Raw genomic sequence first — 16,634 nt, 5'->3', positions numbered from 1 at the left:
CAAAACATCGCATATCACAGGTACTGGAGTGCTACTCAGTCCAGACAAGTGCCAGTGAATGAAGCCAAGATTGATGCAGCACAGCGAATGACACTGTGCTTACACAAAACATTGAACCCTTCTCACACTGCACAAAGGTCTCCTATTCATTCCACAGTTTCCTCCTTCCGCCAAATCTGCAGTGATTTAACTCTTTGCTGAAGAAAACAAACTCAGCACTTGAACGTAATGCAGCGTGAATTTGGCAATGCTCTCCCTTTGGTTGTCCGCAGATTTTGCACAATGAGAGTGTGCTCCTCCTATCCGCCAAGTCCCCGGCTCGCTCACGTTCTCCCCGGCATCAGGAGGTTGCACTGCTTTGACACGCACTTAACTCTTTAGCTGTAACTGCTAAGCAGATAAGTTATGTAACGCTCTAAACGAAACAAACAGGGAGTGTAACAGTCGGTCAAAATAATAGCCCACGAAACACAGATCCGGATTTGCTAACGCGTTTAGCTGCCTGTTATGATGTGGGACCTCAGGCAATGAGAAACAATAGAAAGCTGACATACTTCAGGATTTCTTGACAGATTGCATCGTTATTAGAAAGCAATAAACAGGAGAGGTTTGCCAGAGGGCTGTGGTGTGTGGGCATCAGCACTCCGCTCTTCAATGTCATGTACACTTGGAGTAAAGCAGCAGTGAAATAATCCATGTCCAGGGTGAGAACAGTGGAGTTGGCTCAGAAGTGGGTCATTTCGCCCCATCCTGTCTAAACTTGCTCTTCGGTAAATCTGATTAGTCCATCTCCCTGTTCTGTTCACACAGCTTTGTTTTCTCCTTTCAAGTATAAGGCTTGACTTTAGACACTATTCAATCTGCTTCCACCACTCCTCTCTGGGCTGCCTCCTTGATTACAACTGGTATAGTAAGGAGATCTCAGTTATCTGTAAGAATAATAGGGTGGTTATGGTAGGGGATTGTAATTTTCCAAACATAGACTGGGACTGCCATAATGTTAAGGGCTTGATGGAGAAGAATTTGTTAAGTTTGCACAAGAAAATTTTCTGAATCAGTATGCCGATGTACCTACTACCAGAAGGTGCAAAACTTGACTTACACTTGGGAAATAAGGCAGGACTGGTGACTGAGGTGTCAGTGGGGGAACACTTTGGGGCTAGTGACCATAATTCTATTAGTTTTAAAATAATGATTGAAAAAGATAGACCAGATCTAAAAGTTGAAGTTCTAAATTGGAGGGAGGCCAATTTTGACGGTCTTTAGGCAAGAACTTCAAAGGTTGATTGGAGGTAGATGTTCGCAGGTAAAGGGACATCCGGAAAATGGAAAGCCTTCAAAAATGTGATAACAAGAGTCCAGAGACGATATGTTCCTGTTAGGGTGAAGGGCAAGACTAGTATGTGTAGGGAATGCTGGATGAGGAGAGAAATTGAGGTTTTGATCAAGAAAAAGGAAGCACATGTCAGGTATAGACAGCAGAGATCGAGTAACTCCCTAAAGGCAATCTGAGTATACTTAAAAGGGAAATCAGGAGGACAAAAAGGGGACGTGAGATAGCTTTGGCAAGTAGAGTTCAGGACAATCCAAAGGGATTCTACAAATACATTAAGGACAAAAGAGTAACTAGGAAGAGAATAGGGCCACTTAAAGATCAGCAAGACAGCCTACATTTGGAACTGTAGGAGATGGAGGAGATACTAAACAAATATTTTGCAGCAGTGTTTACTGTGGGGAAGATAGAGAACGTGGGGAAATAAATAGCTACATCTTGAAAAATGCCCATATTAAAGAAAAGGAGGTGCTGGACATCTTAAAATGCACAAAGGTGGATAAATCCCCAGGACCTGATCTGGTGTACCCTAAAAGCCCGTGAGAAGTGAGGGAAGAAATTGCTGGGCATTTTGCTGAGATATTTGTATCATTGATAGCCACAGGTGAGGTGCCAGAAGACTGGAGGTTGGCTAATGTTTTGCCACTATTTAAGAAAGGTGGTAATGAAAATCCAGGGAACTATAGACTGATGAGCCTGACACTAGTGGTGGGCAACTTATTGGAGGGACTCCTGAGGGATAGGATTTACATGTATTTGGAAAGGCAGGACTGATTAGGGATAGTCAACATGACTTTGCACATTGGAAATCATGTCTCACAAACTTCATTGAGTATTTGAAGTAGTAACGAAGAGAACTGATGAGGGCGGAGCGGTGGACGTGATCTGTGTGGACTTCAGTAGGGCGTTCAACAAGGTTTCTCATGATAGACAGGTTAGCAAGGTTAGATCACATGGAATCCAGAGAGAATCAGCTATTTGGATGTAGAACTGGCTCGAAAGTAGAAGACAGAGGGTAATGGTGGAGGATTGTTTTTCAGACTGGAGGCCTGTTACCAGCAGTGTGCCACAAGGATCGATGCTGGGTCCACTACTTTTTGTCATTAATATAAATGATTTGGATGTGAACATAGGAGGTGTACTTAGTAAGTTTGTAGATGACACCAAAATTGGAGGTGTAGTGGACAGTGAAGGTGGTGTCCACAGGGTACAATGGTATTTTGATCAGATGGGCCAATAAATATGAGGTGTTGCATTTTGGGAAAGTAAGTCAGAGCAAGACTTATACACTTAATGGTAAGGCTTTGAGGAGTGTTGCTGAACGAAGAGAGCTTGGAGTGCAGGTTCATAGTTCTGAAAGGGATCTAAGGGGCAACCTTTTCACACAGAGGGTGGTGCATGTACGGAATGAGCTGTTAGAGGAAGTGGTGGAGGCTAGTACAATTACAACATTTAAAAGGCATCTGGATAGGTATATGAATGGGACGAGTTTGGAGGGATATGTGCCAAATGCTGGCAAATGGAATTGGATTTATATAAGCTATCTGCTCAGCATGGACAAGTTGGAGTGAAGAGTCTGTTTCTGTGTCATATATCTCTGTGACTCTAATTTTCCCCAGCTGCCTTTGGTCCTTCTATCAATCACTTTAATCCTGTGTCCTCTGGTTATTGACCTTTCACATATTAAACACAGTTTCTCCTTCTGAACACTGTTTTAAAGCTTCTCCTGTCTTTCCACATTCCAGAAGTCCCTCATCCCTTCATCACTGATATCAGTCGAATAAATGTCTTCTTCTAAGACTTTGACATGCTAAAATATTGAGTAAAATTGAACTCAACATGTAGTTGAGTCCTAACCAGTGTTTTTTAAAGACTGAATGCATTATTTTCTTTTGTACTTTGTTTTTTGTTAATAAATTCAAAGGTCCTATTTGCTTTTTTAACAGCTTTTGCAACTTGTCCTGTTATGTTCAAACCTTTGTGAATATATAGCTCAAGTATCACATTTTCACACTTTTAAAAATTTAGCATTTACTTTATTTTACCTCATTCTTCTCATCAAAATGTTTCACTTCATGGGTCTCTGCATAAAATTTGATCGGTCAAGAATCTGTACATTTCAATGCTCACTTCCTTTCTTCTGCATTTAGTCTTCCAAAAAGACTTTGATAATGTTTCACATGAAATGCTATTTGGCAAATTCAAAGATGTGGGGCTTCAGGATACAAATTACATATGGATAAGAATTTGTTATTATTTCCATCATTGTTTACTACATTTCTGAATTCCATGTCACTTGCAAAAATGAAATTATGCCCTATATACTCAGATCATTAATATACAGTATATCAGAAAGGAGATGCTCTTATTACCTGTTCCTAAGGATCACTGTTGTATTGTTCTCTTCAGTTGCTAAAACAATGATTCACCATAACTTTATCCTTTCTTTCCCTCAGTTAATTTCCTATTCATATTGCAGTATGCCTTTAATTCTATTGGAGTTATTATTATAATTAGTCTTGATGATGTTGGTGAAATAAACATGGGAGATGGACAAGCTGGACTAAGATAGTTAAATTACATTCATAATTTAGGCTGGAAAAGGATCAATAGAATCCAGACAACAGGCTGAAGATGAACATCAGACACTTCTAGGCAGAGACACTGAACTAAATAGAACTACCTGCACCAAGGTTGCTTCTGTTTGGAATGTTATAGACACATGGGTCAAAATCCTGAATTCCCTCCCTAAGAACATTGTGGGTCAATCTACAGCACATGGTTTGCAGCGATTCAAAAAAGCAGATCACCACCACCTTCTCAAGGGCAGCTAGGGATGACCAGCCAGCAACATCCGTGACTCAGGGGTGAATAAACAAAACATAAAGAAGAGTTGTTAACCCTGAGAAACATGATAGATGCCTCTGTAAAGGAACACTGTGATTTCTTGGTAGACTGACCTAGAGCTCAAAGATGACTTCCCTAGTAAGGAGAGGCACATAGCCAAAACTAAATGCTGCAAGAGTCATAAGATCTGACACCTAAATAATCGAATGCTGTCTACACAATATCCATACGATTGGATGATGGGATTTTGATTGTAAGTTAGATATTAGTTAATGGTTAGAAAAATAGGTGATAGAGTCTGTATGTACCTGATACTACAGTTACCTGGTCTCTGCATTGACAGGGTCCGCTCCATAGGAAGAAAAAATAAATTGCTTGCCTCAAAAATAAAGCCTTGTGTTGTTTGTCTGCTTTGGCAGATTCTCTCCAACAACTGAAGTGGTAGTAGTGCTTCAGTGCAAGAGTCCTGTTGCTATAGATTTATTTTACTGCAGTACTACTTTTCTATTCTTGGAGTAGAAATGAAAAAAAACAACACTTACTTGCCAATGAAATAAATCAGAGAGCTTTGAATGCCTACATGTGTGGCGTTCCACTTTACAATGTGATTAGATTAGATTCCCTACGGTATGCAAACAGGCCCTTCGGCCCAACTCCACACCGACTCTGTGAAGAGTAACTCCCCCAGACCCATTCCCTACCCTATTTACCCCTGACTAATGCACCTGACACTATGGGCAATTTAGCATGGCCAATTCACCTGAAGTGCATTCTCTCTCTCATCTAACAAGAGCACCAGTCATCAGAGAATGATGAAGTTGAGTGATAACTTATGAGACTACATCCCTGAAGTATCTACAGGGTGTTGCATTTAGTCTTCCAAAAAGACTTTGATAATGTTTCACATGAAATGCTATTTGACAAAATCAAAGATGTGAGGCTTCAGAATACAAATCACATATGGAAAAGAATTTGTAGAAGATCAGAAAATGGCAGGTTGCGGTTAGAGGATTAATTTTTAGGTTGTAGTGTCATGATACTGAGCATAGTAACCCAGAGCTCAATTTTAGGATCACTGCTGTTTCCAATTAATATTAAAGAGCATTATCTAGAATTAACAGAAAATGCTAAATAACATTTATACAGGTAGTTCTTGGATGACACATTCTGGCAGCGCAATTTGCTTATAACGTCGCTGAGGAATTAAGGAATGACATTTTCGAGAACGCTTACCTCTGTTTGCAACAGTGCGATTCCAGCAGTAATGGTTTTTTGCACTTTATTCTGCATATACACCGATGTCCGCACCATTCTGCACATGTACTGATATCATCTGCTGACAGAGCAGCTTCCTGTGAGAGACACATTGAGCAGCTTCTTGTGAAAGATACACTACTCCTAGATTATCCCTTTTTTAAAAAAAAATGGAGGGGCAAAATGACAAGAATGTTAGCAAGAAGCTTCCTGGTGATAAAATTGTTGGAGGTGAACACTAAAGTTAGGCTATAACACTGAAAAAGCCAGATATTATAAGCATTTGGAGTGTAAGGAGAGAATACATGATATAGCTCACCTAACAGGAATGAGGGAGTCTACCTTATGCAGCATGAAGACCCTCTATTCCTGCATTAACAATATTTTTAAAGTATAGTGTTAAATTTACTTTTGTTTCATTGATAAGTATGATTTATACGTTCATTCAGGCTGTGCTATACTTTGTGCTCAATGTTTGGGTGATTTTTGAGTGATTATAAGTGATATTTTGTGCTGGTCTGCCCCAAACCCATTTTACCCAGCGGCCCCATTATTTATATTAAATAATCTTCTATTAAGTGAGGTTTCGCTGGAACATAACTATAGCTTATAAGAGAACTACCTGTAAATTAGCAGAAAGTTATTGGAGGTGATCCGAAAGAATCGCATAAAATTGTAACAGTAGGAGAAAAGCTATTGCAATAGTCACATTTTCAACTATTCAAATAAGGGTCACAGATTCAAAAAAAAACTTTAGAACCTACATCAGGAGTTTTTATTTCACAATAATGGGCACTTGGAAAAGACTTTCATGGTGATAGAGACAAAGAACTGGAATTGTGTTAAGAAACAGATGATGAAATGCAGAAAATACATGATTGTTCTGGCTAGATTAAATTAGGTGAAATGATTTTTCTTATGGATTGGTTAATGTTAGAATTTTGTCACTTAATTACGTCAACTGCTGCAAAAAAAGGCAGCAGTATTTGAAATGCAGTCTTTGATTTACAATGAACTCTTAAAATAATAAAGGGGTCATCAAGCTAATATTTTAAATGTAACACTCTCCTTTGAAGCTAAAATCATTTGCATTTACAACTCAGAGATAACCATGCAATAAGATGTGATATCAACAAAGTGGAGTTGTAAGGCTGGTTGTGCATTGCTGCCCATTGTACTAAAGTTGACAACAAAGAACCATTGAGCATGAATGGTTCATTGCAAGTGTGAAAACCTGTTCGCAGGCAGTAAACATTTCTTGTTTAGAAAGTTCTAACAGGAATAACATTAGAAAGAATCCATACAAAGTTTTGAAAATTGCTAAGAGTGTCAACAAACTGCTTGGACACTTAAAATATAATTCTACTGGGATAAAATCATATTGTGGCTGATGCAAAGTGCTATGAGATGACCTCGTGATGAATTGCCACATTGCGTAATTTTACTGCTGATAGAAGACAGACCAGAGCTTACCTCTTAAAATTTAATACCACTTTCACATTAATGCATACTTGGAACTGTGCCAAATTGAGGTCAAAGTGGTGCAGCATCAGTGAACTGTGTTTTTAAATAACAAAAGAGTAATGCAAAGTTCGCTCACTGAGTAGAAGAGCTTCCACTAATTACCAACAAGCACTGTATAAACGTCAACTGCAGAAGCTATGGGCGCAATTTTAATCCCCCTAATTTGCAGTAGCATAGTGACAGGGGAGGCAATGGCCTAGTGGTATTATTCCTAGACCAGTGATTTGGAAACCTAGGTAATGCTTTGGGTACCTGGGTTCAAATCTTGCCACGTCTAATGGTGAAAATTACATCCAATAAAAAACTCTGGAAAGAAAGATTGAATGAAACCATTATCAGGAAGCATCCTTCTCCCATCCATTATTGCAGATCTATATGTATAACATTAATGATCCTGGTTCACACCAGACTCGGTAGGGATCACAATACAAAATAAATTGTGTCCCTTAATATGTAGGATATCCCTTTTGAATTATGGCTGGCCACTGAGTAAAGAACTCATCATGAGTGCCCCTGTTAGTGAATATGAGGAAAATTAAAATATAAGATTCATATCTGTAAACCACAAATAACATCCAGGCCCCTGCTTTTCCACATTCTCTTCCCCTCTCCAGCCTGAGACCCTTCAAAGGCTCTTCCCCACAATTAGCATTACCAGATTTGCAATGTTGCTGGCAGACTTAATTCTAACACCTTGGGTTAACTTCTGGACAACTTGGATTTTTGTTTCCCACCCAAGTTAAATTTCTTGCCAGTGGCATTTAATCAAGAGCCATGAGTTAACATCGGACTTCTGACCCATTTTTCCACAAGAGATTCCTGTTGGGAAATATTTGACCACTATCATTACGACCCAATGATTCTGACCCATCAGGTTACAACCAAAGCTCCAGTCAAACTAAGGCATTTTTTAACAAATGAATTGGGACCAACTCTGGGAAAGAACTGAAGTCATTTTGTTATATATTCATTCTGTATTCCAGCTGGAAGTAGATCAAAGCATCTGGGCATCAAATTCTGGAAAGCAAATCTTAGCAGGACTAATACACTTAATGGTAAGGTCCTAGGGAGTGTTGCGGAACAAAGAGACTTTGGAGTGCAGACTCAGCTCCTTGAAAGTGGAGTCACAGGTGGATACGATAGTGAAGGCGGCGTTTGGTATGCTTTCCTTTATTGCTCAGAGTATTGAGTACAGGAGTTGAGAGGTCATATTGCAGCTGTACAGGGCATTGATTAGGCCACTGTTGGAATTTTGCACGCAATACCTATCAGAAAGATGTTGCGAAACTTGAAAGGATTCAGAAAAGACTACAAGGATGTTGCCAGGGTTGGAGGATTTGAGCTATAGGGAAAGGTTAAATAGGCTAGGGCTGTTTTCCCTAGTGCAACAAAGGCCGAGGGTGACCTTATAGACATTTATAAAATCATGAGGGGCATGGATAGGATAAATAGACAAAGTATTTTCCCTGGGGTCGGGGAGTCTAGGACTAGAGGGCATAGGTTTAGGGTGAGAGGGGAAAGATATAAAAGAGACCTAAGGGGCAATGTTTTCATACAAAGGGTGGTACTTGAATGGAATGAGCTGCCAGAAGTAGTGGTGGAGATTGGTACAATTGCAACATTTAAAAGGCATCTGGATGAGTATATGAATAGGAAGGATTGGAAGGATGTGGGCCGGATACTGGCAGGTGGGACTAGATTGGGTTGGGATATCTGGTCGACATGGACGGGTTGGACCGAAGTATCTGTTTCCATGGTGTACATCTCTATGACTCCATGACTGGGACAACACATCCATTCTATGACAAGCCAAATAGAGACATGCACAAAAACCCATAGAAGCATGGCATTCCATCTGGAACTTTATCAACAAACACATCGATTTGGACCCAATCTTCCACCCTCTGAGCAAAAGAACCGGAAACGACATTGTCAACCCAAGGAAACCTAAACACAAATAGAAAGCAGGACATAAAACCAGCAATTCACCAGAGGTTCACTGATGATGTGGTGACAAAACATCTGAAAATGAACCTTCCACCTCCGTGATCACAACCTGAGCTACAAATCTTCTCAAAAACTCCCTAAAAGGTAAGCACTCTGAAAGTACAACAGATCATCCCAACTTAATGGTGCTGATCCAAATACTTGCAACAATCCCCATAAACACCCCTTGGCAAAAAAAGGTAAAATCAAACACAGGGTCTTACAGGATTGAAGGCATAGAGAGCTAGATTAGATTAGGTTCTAATAAGGATTTAACAAATTCAATGTCCCATTGCTGCTTCCATGGTTCTAATTCTAATTCTAATTCAAGGACAGAAACCCCCTGGTCCTCACCAATCTCCATATAGATCACATCATCTTCCACTATGTCCGCCACCTACAAATGCACCTCGCGACAAAAGATATATTTCCCACCACACCACTATCAGTGTTCCAGAGAGACCATTCCTTCCACGACTCCCTCGTCAGCTCCACACCCCTTCACCAGCCCACACCACACTCCTGGCACCTTTCCCTGCCACTGCAGGACATGTAAAACCTGCGCCACGCCTCCCCCCTCATGTCCATCCAAGGCCCCAAAGGATCCTTCCACATCCGACAGAAAATTTACCTGTACCTCCACCAATGTTATCTATTGTATCCATTGCACCCAATGTGGTCTCCTCTACATTGGGGAGACAGGATGTCAACTTGCAGATCGTTTCAGAGAATATCTCTGGGACACCCACACCAACCAACTTCACCACCCTGTGGCTGAACATTTCAACTCGCCCTCCCACTCTGGCAAGGACATTCAGGTCCTGGGCCTCCTCCCTCACCAAATCCTTACTACTTGAAGCCTGGAGGAAGAACACCTCATTTTCTGCATTGGGACCCTGCAACCACCCGGAATCAATGATGATTTCAGCAGTTTCCTAATTTCCTCTCCCCCACATTATCACAGACATAAGCCTCCAACTCGGCACCGCCCTCTTGTCCTGTCCATCACCTTTGCCATCCATCCGCTCCACCTTCCTCTCTGACCTATCACCATCATCCCCACTTTCATCTAACTATTGTATTTTCAGCTACCTTCCCCACAACCACACCCCCCACCCATTTATCTCTCAGTCTCCTGGCCCACAAGCCTCATTCCTGACGAAGGATTTATGCCCGAAACATTGATTCTCTGGCTGCTCGGATGCTGCCTGAACTGCTGTGCTTTTCCAGCACTACAGTTTCAACTCTGACCTCCAGCATTTGCAATCCTCACTTTCTCATTTTTCACATTTCTAGAATCAACCTTTTTTTTTCTCTTTCTATTTGTTCCTTTTTGAACAACGTACTCAACAAACCTCATATTCCTTTTAGTAAATGCCTAATCCAATTAATTTATCTGTTTCTGCTTTAAAATTATGTGCATTGAACATGCAATATCATTATCTACTCTTACTTTTGTTGTCTATCCACTTTATTTCACTCATAAATCTCCAAACTTGCATCTCAAAGCTTTCTGGGTTATATATAATTACACTGAATTTATAGCACAGATTCCAAAACTCCTATTTCCTCAGTGTTATCGTTGCTGCACAGCACAGTACAGCACAATGCATTATATCAAATGCAAATTAAAATTCCTCACTAATCTTGGCTTCAATTCTCAATTTAATTGTACAGTCAATATCTTGTCCCTTCTGGTAAATACTAATTATCACATGGTAAGGTGGCAGTAATCAACTGCATCATCCACTGACATTTCCGCCACCTCCAAACGGACCCCACCACTAGGGGTATATTTCCCTCCCCTTCCGCAAAGACAGTTCCCTCCGTGACTACTTGGTCAGGTCCACGGCCCCAACAACCCATCCTCCCTCCTGGCCCCTTCCCCCGCCACCGCAGGAATTGCAAAACCTGCGCCCACACCTCCCCCTTTACCTCCATCCAAGGCCCCAAAAGGAAACTTCCACATCCAAAGTTTCACCTGCACATCCAATGTCATTTATTTTATCCGTTGCTCCCGATGCAGTCTCCTCTACATTTGGGAGGCTAGACGCCTTCTCACAAAGTGCTTTAGGGAACATCTCTGGGACACCTGCACCAATCAACCCCACTGCCCTATGGCCCAACATTTCAACTCCCCCTCCCACTCTGCCAAGGACACCACCATCACTCCCTCACCACCCGAAGCCTCATCTTCCGCCTCAGGAGCCTGCAAATCCCAGGCATCAATGTGGACTTTACCAGTTCCTCATTTCCCCTCCCCCCACCTTATCCCAGTTCCAACCTTCTGGCTCAGCACCATCCCCATGACCATTCCTACCTACCGATCTTCCTTCCCACCGATCCGCTCCACCCTCCTCTCTGGCCTATCACCTTCATCCCCACCTCCATCCACCTAAATTACTCATGGCTACCTTCTCCCCAGCTCCACACCACTCCCATTTATCTCTCCACCCCAGAAGTTCCCTGACTTCATTCCTGAAGGAGGACTTTTGCCCGAAACTTCGATTTCCCTTCTCCTCGGATGCTGCCTGACCTGCTGTGCTTTTCCAGCACCACTCTAATCTAGACTCCGATTTCCAATGTCTGCAGTCCTCACTTTTTCCTAAGTAACCCAGAGATCCAGGTTAATGCTCTTGAGAATGTGGTTTTGAATTCCAACATAGCAAATGGTGAAATTTGAAAAAAAAAGACAAGTCTGGAATTGAAAGCTGACCCAACGATGACCTTGTAACCATTGTTAAGCATTTTAAAAATCCATCTGTTTCACTAATGCCTTTAAGGGAAGGAAATCTATTATCCTTACCTGGTCTGCCTTCCATACGATCCCAGACCCACAGGAAGAAATGGTTGGCTGTAACTGGCCCGAACAAGCCAGTCAGTTCAGGTGGCTTTTAAGGATAGTGAATAAATACTAGCCCAGTCAGCAATGCCCACATCCAATACATAAACTAGGAAAAAATTCTAACTTTTGCCACCTAGGCGCAGCCGTCATCTTCAATCATTATGCTTCTACGTCACGTCTGATCCAAATGTTCCTCTCATTTATTAACCTAGATTCTTAGTATCCTTCATAACTTTGGTAATACCTGCATTGATCATCATCTCAACATTCATTCTGGTGCAATTAGGCTCTCTCAATAATGCTGATCCATTCACGATACTTCCTACCAAGGCTTAATAAATCAGGTGGCCATCTATTCAATGAAGGTAAAGATCTAAACTCCAAAGCATCAAATAAAGATGAACAAGAAAGTTTCTATCTTTTGAGTAGAAGAAAATAATATATGTTGTTACTGAGGTAACCTATTCATTATTCAAATTAAGAATAATTACTTGAATCAGTGTATTTACTATTCAATTCTGATTTTGTAGGAACAAAATTTCATGTGAATAATATCACAAGAGTTGACGGTTTCCATGGTAACATGGCTTTTGGAAAGCTCTGCATTAGGTAAGATTTTGGTTTTATGATGTTCATGCACAGAGAAATACTCTGTTTTCTTAGGGATATTCACTACATTCCTTCTTAGGATAGCAGCAATTTGAAATGGAATTAAACAGAAACTTTTGTTCTGTGGATGCAATATGATTCACCCTCAACTGCCCACTGAAGTAGCCAAACAAGGCATTTGTTTGTACTGGAAAGGGCAATAAATATTAGCTTTTCTGGCGATATCCACCTCCTATGAATTATTTTTTTTTAAAAATCAACTAATCTGAAACCTTTGACCTCATCAAGGTTATCAGTGTAGGAAACACTATCATCAGCTGACAAATGAAAATGCAGGTCTCAGTTCAGTTATCGAGCAGCTATCAGTCTCAGACGAAAGTTTGCAAAGAGTCATACATAGAAACCCTACAGTTAGAAGTATATTTGGCCCACTGAATCAACACCGACCCTTCAAAAAGCATCCCACCCAGACCCACCAGCACCCCCACATCCCTATAACCATGCATTTTTAAATGGCTAATCAATCTAGCCTGCATGCCCCCATCTTTGGATTGTGGGAGGAAACTAGAGCACTCAGAGGAAACCCACGCAGACACAGGGGGATGTGCAAACTCCACATAGACAGCTGCGTGAGAATGGAATCAAACCTGGCTCCCTGGCACTGTGAGGTAGCAGTCCTAATCACTAAGCCACTGTGCCATCTCACATATTTAGTTAAAAATCACACAACTCCAGGTTATAGTCCAACAGATGTATGTGGAAATGCTAGCTTTCGAGGTGCTGCCTCTCACAAAATGGTAGATTTTCTGATAGTACTGATGTGAAAATAAATGTATAAATACTTTAGGAAAGGATATGATGAAGCAAGGTAATACAATGAGACCTTGTAATGTCCACACAAACTCGGACCATAACAGATCACATGGTAAAAAACATAGGAACAGGAATAGGTCATTCAACCTGTTCAAGTCTACTGTGCCAATTCACTAGATCATGGCTGATCATCTTCCTCAAAGCAATTTTCTCACACTATCTTCGGAACTCTTGATGTTATTAGTCTTCAAATATCTAAAATTTCCAATTTTGAACCTATTGAATATTTGATTTTTCACAGGTCTCTTGGGCAGAGAAGTCAAAAGGTTCAACAGCTACTGAGTGATAACATTTCTCCTAATCTCTGTCTTAAATAGGCTACTTCTTATTGGGACATTGTATAACCAAGGGACACAGTCACATCCTATTTATATATTCTGTCATGTCGTTTAAGTTTCAATCAGATCACATTTCATTTTGTAAAGTTTTGGAGAACTCAGTCCCAATTTTCTCAATCTCTCTTCATTACAGAATCCTAGCTTCCCAGGAATTAGTTTGGTGAACCACCATTGCACTGCTTCTTTAGCAAATAGATCATTCCTTAGGTAAGGAGCGTAGTCAGGTGCAGCCTCACCAAAGCTCTTAAAAATTGCAGCAAGTCACCTTTACTCCTGTATTCAAATCACCTTGCAATAAAGGCCAATAAATTGAGTTAATTTCTGGAATGGATTTGGGACAATTTACTGGAACAATATATTTTGGAATCAACAAGGGATATATTGTATTTAACTTACAGATAACCAAAGATCCAGAATTAGTCTACAACCTGATGGCAAGGAACAGCATACAAGTCTAAACTGTGTATGATGAATTTAATACGAAAGTTAAGGGGGCAAAGGGAGAGTCACAAAACAATGTGTAAATTTTAAATCAAGCAAATTTTAAAGAATCGATGACCACGCTAAATTAGACTGAACTGGTAATGGGAAAAGTGTTGAAGGAAGGATTTGGCGTGATGCAAAACCAGTATATACTCCAAGGCAAACATTTCACTGGTGCAATAAGCAAACATTATGAACCAATAAGAAACATTCTCTATCAAACTGAAGGTGCAGGCTTAAATAAATATAAAAGATACCGCAGGTAAGAAAAAGCTGTAAAAGCAATATAGAGATATAAAGGAAATAATAAGTGACGAGAATATGAAGAGAATTTAAAAACATTTTAGGGGTGTTAAAATTATGAGGTTGATAAAAGGGTTACTTTTTGGGATTGTAAATTTAGGGCATGATGAAGGTGATCCTGTGACCTGTTCTAAAGTCTGCTGACAATAAGTCTCTGTGGTATGATTGTTCATAATCAAAGGAAGGTGTGGGCTTTTTACTGGGAAGAAAGAACATAAGAGGTAGGAAAAGAAGTAGCTGAAAATGTATTGCTGAAAAAGCGCAGTAGGTCAGGCAGCATCCAGGGAACAGGAGATTCGACGTTTCGGGCATAAGCCCTTCTTCAGGAATGAGGAAAGTGTGTCCAGCAGGATAAGATAAAAGGTAGAGAGGAGGGACTTGGGGGAGGGGCGATGGAGATGTGAAAGGTGGAAGGAGGTCAAGGTGAGGGTGATAGGCCGGAGTGGGGTAGGGGTGGAGAGGTGAGGAAGAAGATTGCAGGTTAGGAAGGCGGTGCTAAGTTTGAGGGATTTGACTGAGACAAGGTGGGGGGGGAGGGGAAATGAGGAAACTGGAGAAATCTGAGTTCATCCCTTGTGGTTGGAGGGTTCCTTGGCGGAAGATGAGGCGCTCTTCCTCCAACCGTCGTGTTGTTATGGTCTGGCGATGGAAGAGTCCAAGGACCTGCATGTCCTTGGTGGAGTGGGAGGGGGAGTTGAAGTGTTGAGCCACGGGGTGGTTGGATTGGTTGGTGTCCCAGAGGTGTTCTTTGAAACGTTCCGCCAGTAGGCCACCTGTCTCCCCAATATAGAGGAGGCCACATCGGGTGCAGCGGATGCAATAAATGATGTGTGTGGAGGTGCAGGTGAATTTGTGGCAGATATGGAAGGATCCCTTGGGGCCTTGGAGAGAAGTAAGGGAGGAGGTGTGGGCGCAAGTTTTGCATTTCTTGCGGTTGCAGAGCAAGGTGCCAGGAGTGGAGGTTGGGTTGGTGAGGGGTGTGGACCTGACGAGGGAGTCATGGAGGGAGTGGTCTTTTCGGAACGCTGATAGGGGAGGGGAGGGAAATATATCCCTGGTGGTGGTGTCCTTTGGAGGTGGCGGAAATGACGGCAGATGATACGCTGTATATGGAGGTTGGTGGGATGGTAGGTGAGAACCAGTGGGGTTCTGTCCTGGTGGCGGTTGGAGGAGCGGGAAGTGGAGGAGATGCGGTGGAGGGCATCGATCACGTCTGGGGGGAATCTGCGGTCCTTGAAGAAGGAGGCCATCTGGGCTGTATGGTATTGGAACTGGTCCTCCTGAGAGCAGATGCGGCAGAGACGAAGGAATTGGGAATATGGGATGGCGTTTTTACAGGGGGCAGGGTGGGAGGAGGTGTAGTCCAGGTAGCTGTGGGAGTCAGTCGGTTTATAGTAGGTGTCCATGTTGATTCGGTCGCCCGAGATAGAAATGGAAAGGTCTAGGAAGGGGAGGGAGGAGTCTGAGACGGTCCAGGTGAGTTTGAGGTCGGGGTGGAAGGTGTTGGTAAAGTGGATGAACTGTTCAACCTCCTCGTGGGAGCACGAGGCAGCGCCGATACAGTCATCGATGGCGCAGAGGAAAAGGTGAGGGGTGGTGCCAGTGTAGTTGCAGAAGATGGACTGTTCCACATATCCTACGAAGAGGCAGGCATAGCTGGGGCACATGGGGGTGCCCATGGCAAGTCCTTTAGTTTGGAGGAAGTGGGAGGATTGGAAAGAAATTGTTCAAGGTGAGGACCAGTTCAGTCAGTCGAAGGAGGGTGTCAGTGGAAGGGTACTGGTTGGTGCGGCGGGAAAGAAGTAGGCTCTTTGCTGATTTGAGTCCTCTCCACCAAATGAGATCATAGTTGATTTGATAATCCGCAATTCACTTTTTAAAATTAATTCACGTGATGAGTGCGTCACTGGCTAGTCCAGCATTAATTGCCCATCCCAGAGGGCAGTTAAGAGTCAATCACATTGCTACAGGTCTGAAATAAATTAATCGGCCAGAGCAGGTAAAAATAGAGTCATACAGTCATTGGGTCATAGAGTTGTACAGCACAGAACCAGACCCTTCGCTCCAACTCGTCCACATTGGCTAGATATCCTCAATAAATCTAGTCCCAATTGCCAGCATTTGGCCTATATCTCTCCAAACCCTCTATTCTCAAATACCGATTCAGATGCCTTTTAACTATTGTAAATGTACCAGCCTCCACAACTTCCTCTGGCAGCTCATTCCGTACCAGCATCAC

General features: G+C 42.0%; 1 protein-coding gene across 2 annotated transcripts in view; it reads right to left on the bottom strand.

Annotated features, from left to right (window-relative positions):
* The window catches only part of kcnab1a (potassium voltage-gated channel subfamily A regulatory beta subunit 1a), a 311,661-nt gene that overhangs the window by 237,338 nt on the left and 57,689 nt on the right, over window positions 1-16,634 (bottom strand). The window lies entirely within an intron of this gene.

The sequence above is a fragment of the Hemiscyllium ocellatum genome, chromosome 13 (genome assembly GCF_020745735.1).
Source record: "Hemiscyllium ocellatum isolate sHemOce1 chromosome 13, sHemOce1.pat.X.cur, whole genome shotgun sequence".
In the NCBI taxonomy this organism is placed as follows: Eukaryota; Metazoa; Chordata; class Chondrichthyes; order Orectolobiformes; family Hemiscylliidae; genus Hemiscyllium; species Hemiscyllium ocellatum.
The sequence above is the reverse complement of the archived record's forward strand: the minus strand, read 5'-3'. Positions and strand labels throughout refer to the sequence as shown.